Source organism: Molothrus aeneus, chromosome 1 (assembly GCF_037042795.1).
Source record: "Molothrus aeneus isolate 106 chromosome 1, BPBGC_Maene_1.0, whole genome shotgun sequence".
Taxonomy (NCBI): Eukaryota; Metazoa; Chordata; class Aves; order Passeriformes; family Icteridae; genus Molothrus; species Molothrus aeneus.
The window spans coordinates 23,278,776-23,290,831 of NC_089646.1; the positions used below are offsets into that span (position 1 = coordinate 23,278,776).

Consider the following 12,056-nt stretch of genomic DNA (forward strand, 5'->3'; position numbering starts at 1 on the left):
ATACATTGGCCAGATCATATTTCCATGCAAACTCTAAGCCCTGAAAATAAATTTATGCAGTGACATAATGAAAATAATAAAAAATGTCTTGCATATTGCTCTTATTCTTGCTTTAAATATCACCTTCCAAAGGCACAGTGGGTTTATATTCTCCAAGTAAACACCACGTTTGAGGTTCACGCTGCAAAGCTCTAATTTTTAGTTGACTTCTAAGGGAATTTAATCAAACTACAGGATATATGATTCAAAGCAAAAAATGTAATTAAGAAAAATCTTTTTCTGTAGGCAAAGAGCAGCTTGTTTTCATTAATTTTATGAAGAATGTTGTTTTTCTTGGCTGAAAACTTAAACTCATGGGACAAAGGAAGATTTATGGGGTGATCCGCAAAATCACACAGGTTTTGTGTTGCAATGCTGTTTATGCAGTGACCACTAGAGTCCCTATAGTTGAAAGTTTATCAGTATTTCTTTTTATAAATCTCTATTTTCAGAAAGGGCTTTTATTCAGAGATTAGCTTTGAGCTAAATACGTGCACACAAAGGCTCAGTGTATATGTACTGTGGTAAGCATGTATATTTTAATGTAAACAATTTATAATATTTTAAGGTCTTATATTACAAGGAAAAATTGAACTGAAGTAAGAACAGCTATTTAGATCTTCTATTCATATACTGCTTGTGCTTCTTTGTCATTATGCTTTATTTAAACAAATGGCAAACTCTCCAGCAGATGCTGAAGGACACTAGTATAGGAGATCAGAGACATGATGTCTCTTGCCCTACTCCTTCAAGGTGTCAGTGTCCCTTGTGAGGTGCTTGGGCTGAAGATTTATGTGTCATATAAAGTTTTCATCTTTGTGATCATTAGAGTGGAGGTGCAGAACCAGAGACACAGGGTTATTGGGTGGCACTTTGACTTATTTCTCCCTTCTGAGTTTTGACCCCTTCTATTTAAAGTTCAAATTCAGCTTTAACTTTGACATACGTATTTTTAAAACAAATAATGAGTTTATTTAGTTAACTGTATCAAATGAAATACCTTTTGTATCTTTAAAAATGTCACTTTACGAAGATCAGTAGTTCACGAACAGTAACGAAACAACAATCTTTACAGAATGCTCTTTCATTCCCCATAATGTCAGCAAGAGTGTCTGCTTGTTTAATGTTGTAGTAAACAGAAAAGTTCATGGTTCAGTGCTTAAGACTCTGAGCTGTCTCCCCAACTGTTCCTGGCTGCCAGTACTTTACTTACTCAACAGGAAACTAATTTAATTAGTACAAAGAACAGGCCAGTACAGATGCCTGTATGAAATTCTTTCAGTTTTTAGAAGGCATATGCTAAACTCCCTACATTAGGTGGAAAAACAGAGATTGTAACATTTACACAATGAAATATCTGTTAACCTGTATTATCAAAGGTGGCTGTATCAAATTATGTTACTGTAGTCTTGCAACATCAAACCAGATAAAATATTTCAGTTGAAAGGCAAAGAAACCGATAGTAAATTTGAGACAAGCTCATGTTTCTTATTAGGAATCTCTCCATCCTGTATGTGACTAACTGGGAAGATGTACCATCAGTTCTTAGCAATACTGTCTGCTTCTAAAGTCTGCTTCATAAAATTTATTAAAGTGGTAAATTCAAACAGTACTTAGGAAATACCAAAATTAAGGTTTCATATTTAATTTCGTCCACCTGTGGTTTATGCACTCATCTACAGTTTTCATTTGTCAGGATCATATGCTCTTATTTCTTTGGGCCCTCAAATCACTTTTCAGTAGGATAATGGATTGTGAACACAGATGGATAGTTAATGTTTCCTTTCATCTTCATCATTCAGTGTTTCATCCTGTGCATTATGGCTATAGCATCCATAATCTGAACCAGATATGGAATCATTCGTTTCCATGGTGGCTTTTCTCTCTCTTAGTTCTTTGCCAGCATCATGAAGCCACTTTCACAGTACCCCCACGAGCTGACACGGTATGAAGGTGTCCATTTTATGCACTAGGAGCTGAAGTACAGGTATTAAAATGGCAATTGTTAAAAATGAATCAATTATTCTTGCCTGATTTTTCAGAGCTCCTTGCATCCTTTAGTGCTCAATATGTTCAGATTGGATTTCATTCTGCATCGACCTCAGTTGGAGCAGTGAATGCTCAGCATATCTGCAGCCCCAGCCAGGATCCATCTTGGATTACAAAGAAAATCAGAGCTGCCAAGTGAATTTCTGTTAAAAAAAAAAAAAAGAAAAAAATTCTCTAGTATTGTAGGAGCTCTGATAGTAGTTTTCTAGCATCATGTAGAGACTATGGCAGAAGCAGGACTCAAATGCGACTTCCCAAGCATTCAGCTATTGAAACTTAGTTATTTTTTCTTGTCTGTCCATTCAGCTTACCTTCCTTCTTCCACAATAAAGGAATCAAGGGTCTTATTTTCAATAAACCTCTTTGTCTTACAAAAGCAGCATATAGTTTGAGCAGCAAATGTGGCAAAGGTTCTCTGGGGACAAGAAAATGACCATGTGTTAAAGACTACTACAGGTGTACAAGGGATTAGATATAGTGCACAAGCATTTTAACTCCTTTCAAGAGTTTTAACTTCCCGAATTTTCAGAAACTGATACAGTGGAAGAGGTTTTGGTGTAAGGAATCATACTGATACCTTCTTTCACCTTCAGTGAGATGTGTTACCAGTGGGATTCCTACCTTTCAACCCTCAGTGTGAGGTCAGTAGGCAGCAGTAGGAGGTGATTATCCTCTGTGTCAGGCTGACACGAGAGAAAACACAGTGCATTGTGCAAACAAGCTTACCTGCTGTTTGTTGGGCAGGAGATAATGTTGTGTGACCCAGGAACAATAGGTCCTCCTGCTGCTGCCGAAGAGACAGGCAGCCTCCTGGCTGTTTGCTCTCTGCTGCCTGCCCACTGCCTCTCCGTGCCTCCCTCTGCCCTTCTTCCTGACAGTCACATCCCTATTCCCTACCCTGGTGCTTCAGCCTGTTTCCTCTCTCCTTATCAAAAAGGAGTCAGCCATGGAATTATGCTCAATAATGCCTGTTCTGATTACTGTGTGTTTAACTTGAAAGGCATTTTTAATATTGCTCTGGTGCTTAGCGACCCCATATTATGCCACTGCCCAAAAAAACCCACCAAAATTATATTTGTAAGGATGGGAAGAAGAGTCCATCCCTAACTTTATCAAAGTTAAATGTTATGGAAGTTGGTTCTTTCTCTTTGAACATGTTATTCTTCTGATTGTTTTGTTTGCCTGCCTGTCCTGTTCAAAGATTAAATGACTGAGAACATGGCAAATCCTGGCTTTCTCGTTTAACCACTATTAATCACTTGACATTGCATTCAGAGTCAGTTTGCACAAGATATGTGAAAAGCAAAGAGCCTCACTTGCATGCTGGCTTAACAGCCAGCAACATTTTCCCCTCCCATCTGCTGTTCATTATTATTTAAAAACAAGTCAGGAGACAGAATTGGATTAGCAGAGTGGGTGGCACCAGTGGAAAACAAGCTCTGTGTTGGCAGTCACCCTGCCAAGTTCATGTGAAATTGCCCATTTTAGTTGGCAGCTTCAGCTTAGCTTGGTGTGATGACATATGGGCCTAGAGGGTAAGAATCTATTTCCATATTATAGCAACTTCTGCTGAGAAACCTCAGAGTTTGTAGCTGTGTGACTGCCTGGCTTTGGCTGCAGGCTCCCCTCCTGGACTGCTCTGCCACACGGGGCTCCTTGGCCATGGTCTCAGCATTTCTCCAAGGTCCCCTTAGCAGCTCTTCCTGTGTGTTGATACTCGGGCTGCCCCCAGCTACTCCGTTAGTCCCGAGCCATAAGCATGTTGAATGTCAAGAAGCAAAATAGGGAAGCTCATAACCCTCTCATCTGTGGCACCCACAGAATCAAAGGAGAGGAATCAAGCCCTTGTTTTGACTTTTAAGGGTCAGTAGTTTCTCAAAACAGCAGGGATATGTATTTTATGTTTGAAAAATAAATAACAGTGTGTGTAATTTACACATTGACTCAAAACTCAATCACCTCATAAACAGGCATTTACAAATGAAAAATTAACTTATTTAAATTAATAAAAAATCCCTGTTTCAAGTATTAGTGATCTAGAATTTCCCAGGATATGATTTCAGTGTCTAGTGTTGTCTATTGTAATTCTGCATAAAGGAAGTTTTGGTGCCTTGCATTGAAATCCACGTGACAGGGCTACCACCAACTAAGTCAATTCTGTAAAATAAGCTCAAAGATATTTCAGGAACCAGACTGCCCCTAAGTCCCTCAGCTGTGATTAGTGAGTTAACAATAACATTTCTTATTTCAGAAATCTTTTCCATCCTCTACTTACTATAGAAGGAAAATAATTAAAATAACTCTATGCAAAGCCCTTTCAAAGCACAAAGAAAGTATCTTTCTGAGTTTACAGTACCCTTATTGTCGGTTATTACTTGACAGGATAAAAATGTTTGAGAAGGGCAAGTTACAGGCTGTTGACATGCCTTTAAACTATTTATTATAATTCCCAGAATTTCCTATGCATTTTTTGATTTTTTTTTCCTTTGGACACTCTCTACTGCTACATATTACTTTAGATAGCTTTGTTTTGGGGATAGTGAAGAAATCTTGCAGAGAAATCTTGCTGTTGGGAGTGTATGATCCTCTTCTGTGCAATGTGAGAAACAGAAAACCTTATTCCTGTTAATCCTTGTTATCACAGCCTGTGCATGGTAACACCCCTGGTCTAAAATAGTTTGACAAAGGTGGACAAAACATGATGCATGATGCCATTACAAACCCCCAGCCACTTAAATGAGATGAGTTGCACCTTGGAAGATGAGAGTTGGTGCACAGGTCTGTCTCCCCACTTGTGCCTGTCTCTGCTCATGCTGCAATGGGAGCTTTTTATACATTCTGTGATTGTTGTTGCCATCTTCCTGTTCTTTATTCAGCAAGGAGGGGCTGAGAGAAATGTCAGGAAAGGGGCAAATATGTCCCAGTCAACGATCTAAAAGTAGCACCCTTGAAAAGGTGTGTATTTATCACCCAATGGCTGCAAAATTTGAACATAATGTACCAGTGGGGTGGTTAGGTGGTATTGCTATTAATGTATCAAGCTAAAGACCTGTGTTTTGGAAGGATTTATTTCTGTGATGAACTCAATTTTAGAAGTCCCTACTGTGGGTGAGAGATGTGATCAATCCAGTAGCAGTGCCTTTGTTACTGCCTATGCAGAGACCTGAGCACATCACTTAGGCACAAAGAGGCAGCTTAGTTCTTTGTTCATTCTTTATACGTGAGCTAGTTACTCATTTCTCCATACATAACTGCTATCATTCTTCATACTTAGACTGTATTTTGTTTCTGGATTAACTTAAAAGGCTTTTTGGAAGGGTCTAATAATCAGAAGCCTGTACTTTAAGGTGAAAAGGGCTAATGAGATGCAGAAAGCCACACTATCTGTTTGCAGAGAGTGTTTCAGCATTCTCCTGGTGCATCTATTTCACCTCTTTTTGACATTTAAACCCAGAGCATGTCAGCTACCCAGAAGTGCTGGGTATCATTGTATAATTGTTATCTGTCCATCTGTTCTGCTCTTTCTTTCTTTCTCTTCTTTCCTGTAACAATTTTCAGCCTCATATCTTTGATATTTTTTGTAGATACAATTTACACTTTATATTACTCAACTGGAATGCAAGCTAATCAGGGGGATTGAGCTTCAGTTGCCACAAACAAACGAGAGCTTACTGTAGTGCTGTGCTGTTCAGTAATGCTAGAGAAGTTTCAGTTTGAAAAAAAACATCATAAATGAATTTATGTGCCCACCCAGATTTATTTTAATTAAAATCATCCATGAGTCTTGGCTGTTGCTTTGACGACTAAGTACTTACAAATAAGCTTAATAGACATGTTTGTTTTTTCCGCAGCTGTAAAAATATATATTCTGCTATGATTGGTTTTTTATCTGATTTATTTAAATAGAGCTAGGTAAAGATGCAGTTTATAGGGAAGGTTAAAGGGTCAAAATCCTATTTAATTAACTTATACCCACTTGGGAAGCAGCCAAGGTAAAAGAATGCAGTGAAAGTAAGCTTCAAATAATATGAAATCTTTGAAAAGGACTAACCACCTTTGGTGAAAGGCTTTCCTGTTCTTAACCTTGTGTCATTTAAACTATTTAAATGAGCTATGCAAAACCTTACTTTTATAATGGAGCTTCAAAAAAAAAGATTAAGTATTTCTTGCAGTTACAAGAAAACCAATGCTTATAGCACTTTTGTAAGAAAAGCCTTTAGTGCTCCATCTTACCATGATCCCTGTCTTTGCATACCACAAAATGCACAGTATGTTGCACCTGATTTGACATCTACTGTTTCTGCCACAAGCCTCTCTTGTGTGCGAGACTGGTTTTTAAAAACATGCTTAAGTCTTTTAAAAAACAAAAGGGAAGGGAGAAGCCTCTCCCTGTAATATCTGAAAGTTCAAAGACTGTAGATCCTGCTCGGTTTCTAAAAGTTGTGTCTGAGAGGAACCTCATGCTAGATTTCCCAAACCATGTAAAATATCTGAACATCTTAGTCATACATAGGGGAAAAGGTTCTTACCCCAACCAGAGTAGGAACTCTGAGAAATAAAATCACTGAGCTGCTTTGTGATCTCCTTATGTACTAGATGGAATATCCTCATTGCTGTAGTGATGCTCTGTAGAGGTGCTAATTCTGGAACATTTTTTCCACTTAATGCCACAGAGACTGCACTGGGGAAATATTTCTGTTTCAGTGCTCCGTATGGTTTTGTATGTAAAAATGGAACTGGCAGGGAAGAAAGCAGCTGGCCTGAAGCTGCCAGTAACTATTTCTAATGTCACAGATTTTCAGCAGAAATCCCAAGTGGGACCTGTTTAGGTGAAAGGACTGCATAGCACAGTATTCAGCAAGTATCAGCACATCCTCTAGGGAATGGGCATGAAGACAAGCAATATCTCATAAAGACACCATTGCATTTCCTAAACTGGGATTTTTTTCTCCTCTGTTCCATTCTAGTTTCAAGAACTCTTAGGTTGGGTAACAAGTGAGGCTTGAAAATGTCCACTGCAGAGACTTCCTGATATCTCTGTCAATAAATACCTTTGTATGGCATTCATGGTATGGGTGGACACACAGATCAAGAGCTTAGGACATAATCATATTTTGAAATGTATTCCAAAATTTAAATACATCTATTACTTAAACTTGCTGTTAATATAATATACTATACTACAATAATGGGAAAGATCCTTCTGCTTCAGCATGTGAAGTCTGCTTTCTGCCTAATTTATATGTGCTCAAGTGTTGCAGTGCTGTCCTAGAAAAATGTATTTTAATTGACATGACCACTTTGCCATGATGCTCATCTCTCAAAACTCACAGCAGCAAACAGAATGCATAACCAGATGGTGTTTAACTAGAAGGATCTTTACTATCCCGAATGCAGCTGCAATAATATCTGTTCTGTCAAGCTAAAAATAAAGGCATTCATAACTCCACATTCCAGATTAAAAATTCTTTGCTGGTTTGAAAAGTACTTTCTAGGAAGAACACAAATGGAAATAAAAATGCAGGTGAGAAATGGATCTTTTTGTCCTTTTGTTTACCTATCCCTCTTTTTTTTTCTTCCTTCTGCACCTGAACACTCACCCTGTCTTCTCAAAAAAAAAAAAAAAGAAAAGATGTAACTTAATTCCAAGCTACCTGTAGGTACTTGCAGGCTACTAGAATGATTGTGGTAGTGATAAACATTTGCACATTGTTCTCTTAATGCTTAGCATTTATCTGTGGGGTCTGAGGTAGTTTATAGTGTTGTGATCCCTTGCAGAGGCATTTTTAAATTCCAAGGAATCTTTGTTAGAGCAAAATGGTCCACACCCATCTCTAGATTATCCCACATCTACTCTGCACTGATTAAACCAGCAGCATTAAATTTGCTCCAAGACTACTTAGCTTTCAAGAAGCAACTTGACTAATAATATTAACAATCACATGTATACAAAATGCCCTGTTTGGAAGTACCTGCAGATACTTTATTTTTTCAATGAGGCAGGGTTTAATTTTTGGGAGGAAGTAAATGCTAATGAGTCATCTGGCAAGTATTTCATCTTTCACGTGTCATTTTGTCCAGCAGACTTTGCTTTGGGGATAAAAGCATTTTCCATGGCAGGGAAAAGCAAGAATAAATTTCTGATTAAGTTCTCTGAAGAGATGCACATCTTGTTATGTTAGATGAGGAGGAGTGGAAGGAGATGGTCAAACACATAATCTAATTTGGGTTCTGAGTTGGTCAGCTGTTGTGTTGCAGATAATATAAATAATAAATAAATAAATAAATAAATAAATAAATAAATAAATAAATAAATAAATAAATAAATGAATAAATAGGCTTAAGTTTGAGCTGATAAATGGCACTATTAAGAGCAGCTACCATCATTCCTGACACTGGCAGTCAATAACTTTCATTTGTGGCATTTGGAGGGCACAGTTGATCTGCTGTCCCTGAACTCTAGGGTTATATTCTTCCTTCAAAGCCAGATAGTGACCTATAAAGAATCAGATGCTTTTCTATCCTGTCTGAATTCTCTGAATTCTGGTTAAATATGACTTGAAGCTTCACAAACTGTTAAACATCTCCTTGATATGTTGGCAGGCCAACATATTTTTGCTGCTAAAAAAAATAAAACCAACCAAAAAAAATCAAAGATCTTCCAGTCAGAGGCATGGGCTCTCAGCCATCTCTTGTTTGCTGCTCCCTTGAAACATGTACCGGAGATTATCCTTATTAGGCCATCTTACGGGTATTCCCAGAGCTTTTGAGTATGGTTTTCTTCCTTTTTAATTAGTAGGTCATTATGTGACAACTTCTGTCTGCTCCTCTAAGTGCCTGGCTAAGGCAGATTTCACAGTGTTTCCAGATACCTGAAAATAATTAGTCATTTGTGAGATGGGAGGTGGCTTCAGATTTTAGAATGAAGCTTTGTTCTTGTAATGCACTGGGGAATGCTGCTGATTAAAAGTAAGGATGTTATTCCATCATTTTGTCTTTGCAAACCAGAACAGTGTGATAAATTTCTGTCTAGCTCTATCCAGGCAGTTCCTTCTTGCTCCCTCACCAGTTTTCAATCCCATTAGCTGTGATGAAGCTAGTTGGAAGTTTGGCATTAACTGGATCATCTCATTTTGAAGTTCCACATAAAAATGTCACTTTTGATACCTTTAGTGATACAGTGTACAGAGTTCTACAGAAAATTTTACAATATGAGTGACAGGGGCACAAGTGGCAGGGCAGGAACAAGGAAATAGGTTTGCAGCAGTGGGAATTTCCTAAGCTGGTTCTGCCACAAAGGTGAGACATGGTAGAAGGGTACCACAGCTAAGCTTACTCACACCCAGCTACTTGTAGTTGAATCTCCCATCCCTTGACTGTTTAGCTCTGCAAGAGAGTTTAGCAATGAGCAAATCTCTCAGCAGCCTCTGGAGCTCCTTTTCTCCAGAGATGGCTTCAAACCAGTAATAAACCTGTTAACCAGGGCATTAATGCCTTTATATCATTTTCCAACAGGTATTTACTCTCTCAGTTCTGTTACATACAACTGTAACAGATAAGCTTTTCTTTCTTTTCTTTTCTTTTTTTTTGGTTTCAGATATTTTAATTAAGGTGTCTACAAATTTTGTTCAGGCATAGCATTTACTTATCTGTTTCAGAGATGAGAGCTGGTGCTACCACTGAGATAAGGATCTCATTGTGTCAAACACTGGCAAAAATTTTAGGTTTAGGTTCTCTCATTATAGATCCAGCAAGACAGCATTTCTCCAATTCACATTCAGTCAATTCCTCTTTGGAAGATTTTTTTTGCAAGTTATCAGGGTGAGAAGCATAGCAATCTAGACACATCACGTTAATCAGATAGAAAAAGGTTGGAGGAAGTTGTAGGGATTTGGATGTTTGTCAGGTTTGAGAAGTATATTCTTGCAAACAACTAGCACTAATATTTTTCTATTCTTGATGTGTACCAAACCCCTCAATTTGTGTTTTTGTTTTTAGTAAGGTTTCTATGGCTTTGCATGCAAACTATATTAAGCTCAATAACACTGCTATTTTTGTAGTATCTTCATCTGAAGTACTAGTTTTCCCAGAGCTCACTCACAGAGGGCTGTGCTTTATTCTCAAATACTAGAAGACATGTAGTAGATTCAGTCCTGGCCACTTTTCATGTGAAGCCTTATTCAAATGGTAATTGTGAAGGGCTTTGTGGACTTTGTTCTCAACTCAAAGAAAAAACTTCAGCTGTGGGCAGATAGGGTAGGAAAGATTTTTTCTGAAAGACTTGTAGAAAACTAATTTGGAAGTTACCACAGCCACTCAAAAGTTAAAAGTATACCTACAAATCAACTGTGAAACCAATCACCTTATCAAATAACTTTGGAAATTAATACTGTGAATAAAATATACTACAGTAAAGATCAGGCTTGTATTCCTTTTTTTCTCCTCACAAGACATACTATGAAGGAATTCATGATAATATTTTGTAGAGACCTGTGTGCAAAGTATGCATGGTTGGTTTGCAATTATTGATATGCATATATGCTACTTAGCAGCTGGTGTGTAATTTAAGGGTAAGTCTTGCCTCTTCAGATTCAACTCCCACACTGGACTATTGGGTGCACATTCACCAAGTCAGGTGATGCAGGACTTTCATTTTGAACTCATACTGTGCATAAAGGTACAATTTGGAAAACTCGCAGTAAAGGTTTCAAGTACTACCAATGTTGCAACTGTTCTAATATTGCATTTTTGATAAATTTAGCTATACTTACATAATTTGAAATATTAGTGGCTCCAGCTAAAACAGGGCACTAATTTTGGAGACACTAAACCCAGAGGCTGGGACATAAACCAGGGCCATTGTTACAAAAAGGGTTGCAGTGGGATGAAATGACTTGCCTACAGTCACATTCAGCAGCAAAGCCAAAATCTTGGTTTCTGTTTTCCAGCCCCATATCCACAGTGCCACAGACATCTCACCTTTCAAAGATTATGTTACTTATTCAAAGTATGCTCATAAAATAATTTAGTTTATAATTGTATTACTATTCTGGTTTTTTATTTTCTTACTAGCTTACAGTCCTTGTCTAGCACTCACTTCTTTTAGGGTCATCTCTTTGCACCCACCCTGAAATTGCAGTCAACTCCCACACACAAATCTATTTAGAGTTGCAGGGCTCTGCTTAGAGGCAAAGTCAATCTGTGAAAAATTCTTTGTGGAGAGAGGAATTAGTAACACAGCAATATGTCCATAAGGATCTGTGTTATGATTTATATGTTAGAACTGTGAAAAATATACAGCAAATGGCATCACTTTAGATAGAGTCTGGGAAATCCCTTGTGTATTAGAATACCAGTGCAGTAACTAAGACACAAGAGAAGAAAACAGAAGTTAACCAGTTAATCCTGTGGTACTTATTTGTCAAATATGGTTTACTACTAAGTACTCATGGCACTTATAATTATAATGTGTCAGTATCCTGTACAGTGCTGCATCTGTGAAAGAGTAGTAGCCAACAATTGCCGAGATGATCTAGAGGTGTCATTTAAACATTAAATGATATTAAATAGCCAAAGAAATATTAAATTAATTGGAGAAGATGTGGCCTGTGTGAGGGGAGAAAGGTGAGGATATTCTCTGTATTGAGTTATGCCCCATCCTATGAACAAGACTGGAAGTCACATTTATAGTGTCTTTTGCAAAGGAGATTACACCTCATATTTTGGCCACACAATTGACTTGCACATATTTTGCTACAGCTTCTTTCCTGCTTTAGCTACAGGGGTGAAGGATCCTGAGTTGACACTATAAACTGACCTTGTCAACATGGACTTTGACAGAAACTGAAATTAAACTGCAATAATTCAGCCTTATTCAGCTCCTGAAAGTTGCTTTGTAGACAAATAACAGGGAAGAAGATACTTTGCTTCAGTGCTGTTTCAGGAGTGATGCAAATTCACTATGTTCC

The 12,056-nt window shown here is 37.8% G+C and overlaps 1 protein-coding gene across 5 annotated transcripts in view; it reads left to right on the forward strand.

Moving 5' to 3' along the window:
* Positions 1-12,056, forward strand: part of CDK14 (cyclin dependent kinase 14) — a 344,883-nt gene that overhangs the window by 291,734 nt on the left and 41,093 nt on the right. The gene's annotated exons all lie outside the window — the stretch shown is intronic.